The following is a 2915-nucleotide window of genomic DNA, read 5'->3' as shown; positions in this document are numbered from 1 at the left end:
GGCGGCTGCCGCCCCGTCTGCGGGGACGGCAGGGCGCTCCCGCTGCTGTGTGCCTCTGCGGAGCCCCCGCATGCGCACCTCAAACTCCCTCGCAGGCCACAGCGCCCTACCTGTTCAGTTGCTGCTGCTGCAGTAACTGCCCCACCCCTTCGCTTTTTCTTTGTTCTGCATTTATGGGTTTGGCGTGGTCTGCGTTTTTCAGTTTCACTATACATTTCTTCAGATGGCAAGGTGAAAAGAAAACTGATTTCGAGGTGTAGGCAAACCACTTATTTGTGCATGTATGCCTGATTTCTCCACAATGGTTATTTAATCCTGTTTTTCCCTGGCTTTTAGCCTGTTACTAATCAGCATGAAGACCTTTTCCTTCGCAGCTTGAGCCTGTTGGAAGTCTTTTAGAAATCAAGTAGGTGTCAAGTCCAAAGCAAATCCAAGCAGCCAAATCACATGGTCTGTGTACTCATGTCACCTGCAAAAAATCTGAATAGATTTGTAAGACGTCCTGTCTACAAAAGCCCAACTTTCATACATTTCTCCATGTTTACTGCATCTGGTCTTTTGTATAATCCATACAGCCTGCCCAACAGAGCATCTGATTTAGTTGTTGTTCTGTGGATCCAATTTTCAGGCCTTTTCAAAAATTTGTGTTATGGTTTGCTGTTCCAAGCCTCTGGTGTGAAGTTTTAAGCAACAGGTGGCATGTCACAATTAACACCTTATCTTGAGTTCTTCAGAGTTCTGGGGTCCTCTCAGAATCATCTGCCCCAGAAATTTCTCACTGACTGTCACTAACTTCTACTGAGAGTTTGAGACAGATTAGTCTGTATTGATAGGTTAACCTGCTTGGGCATAGATCTTCATACTGATAACCATAAAATGTCAGCCTTAGCATACTCTGTAGATAGTGGAGGCAGAGATTTCAGTAAAGTAATCGGGAGATACAGAAGAGGGACATAACAGTTTGAAATTAAAATGGCATCTTTTCAGCATCTATATAGAAAATAAAAGGTTAAGCAGAGTATTTTTTTTTCTTTTTTGTCTGCGATGTAAAAACTGACTAGTTTGAGTGATTCACTGAGATCTAATCCACCTTCCTCTATATCACTGGGTTGTTCAGCTTCCTCTTTTTCTCTTGGATGTTTAGGCATTCAAACAACAGAAAGTGTTCAACTTTTAAAGATAAATCAGAAATAATCAAATATTTAATAACTGTCTGAGCTGCTATTATAGCCCAAACCTGCACCTTTATTTGCATGGAATGATTTCAATGAATATGGCATCTATTCACACAGAGTAAGGAAGCTACCTATGTGTTTTGATAAGGCTATTGGTAACAATACTGGCATTTAAGTAGTCATGGTTAGGCTTCAGAATTAACCATCAGAAAAGGTTCATACTTCACACTATTGTTTCCATCTCTTTGATACAGATCAATAGTGACTTGGTCCACATTTGCAAACTCATCTTTGTAACCAGAAAGGCTGGAAAAAAAATTTCCCACCTAAGTGGAAACCTTAATCTCTACAGTGAATAAACATCAAAAATCCATTGGAAGAATATGAATTCTGAAAATGCCCAGAAATTCCTTTAGGGTGTTTAACAATCCCATATGATATCTTGTTGCTGAACATTTAATTTCACAGTCTATTCAGAACACATTTTGAAAAGCTGTGGGAAACATTTACAATACCTAGATTTTGGATTTGTTGATAGGGGAAAAGAAAATGAGAGTAAATGGTCAGAGTACATAGCAACAAATCAGATAATTAGCTAAAACAGATTAACTAAATATTTTTGATGAAAAAAAACCCACACAGTTGGAATCAGTAGGCTATAAATTTTCCCAAAGTATTTACAATTAGTTCTTCAGTAGTGTTCTGCATTACTTTTCTTTTGTAGTAGATGATATTAGCATGTCATGTTATACAGAAGACATTGCATCCTGAAAATCACGAAGATGTAGTTCTACATTCATTTAATAGATCTTCAGACTCAAGGTTAGTCTTTTTCTCTCTGCAACCTGAACATTACTGAGTGTTTTTTTTAAAGTCTGGCTGAGATTATGCCCAGATGAGGGTAAAGCTTATCATAATAATAATCATTACATAAAGTCTTTTCATTTTCATGCCTCAAGTTCAGTGATTACAGTCTCCATTTGTCTTAGCAAGTACAATTAGAGAGAAAGGCAACTGGTGCTGACCTGACAGTTTTTGACTCCTCATTCTGTTCCGTAGTAGGACATTTTATATTCCTATGCTGACGTCTGATCTAAGTACTCAGTACCTCCACTAAACAAAACCACAGGCAAGCCTAACATCAAAGGTTTAATGTGAAGTATATCATGTTGTTCTTCTAAGAGCTTTCATTACAGCGCAGAAAAGATGTCAACAAAACAATGATTTGTACTAATGAGAAGCTATAAATTGTTAGCAGATGACAAAGATGTCTCTTCAAGGGGCTCTTAAAATCTCTCAATCATACTTTTACTGTTACCCTGTTAAACTTAAGATAAAGCAAGCTCAAATGAGAAGCAGCTAGCACATGGATAAGCTTCAGTTAAGTTTACTCCTTTAGATGGAGCACCAGGTGTAAGTTTTGTGCCAGGCACATACCTGTTTAAAGTGTACTCTGTCTCCACAGATTGTAGGATTGTACACCTCCTGGCTGTCCGCCCCTTTTACTAGGTATAGACTTAACATCCTTTCACTGAAGTGGAACCTTCATCCCTGTGACATCTTGAATGCTTTTTGGCTGCTGGTGATCTCAAAAAGCAGATTTTGTAGTAGACTTGCATATGTGTGCATGTGTGCGCGTGCGCATTTGTGTGTTTGTGTACACACATGCATAGTGTACCACAATGGAGGTTTTGGAGAATAGTATCATCTAAAACAAAAGATTATAGGTTATTCATTTTC

This window comes from Apteryx rowi, unplaced genomic scaffold (genome assembly GCF_003343035.1).
Source record: "Apteryx rowi isolate R43461 unplaced genomic scaffold, aptRow1 scaffold_483, whole genome shotgun sequence".
Classification (NCBI taxonomy): domain Eukaryota; kingdom Metazoa; phylum Chordata; class Aves; order Apterygiformes; family Apterygidae; genus Apteryx; species Apteryx rowi.
The sequence above is the reverse complement of the archived record's forward strand: the minus strand, read 5'-3'. Positions refer to the sequence as shown.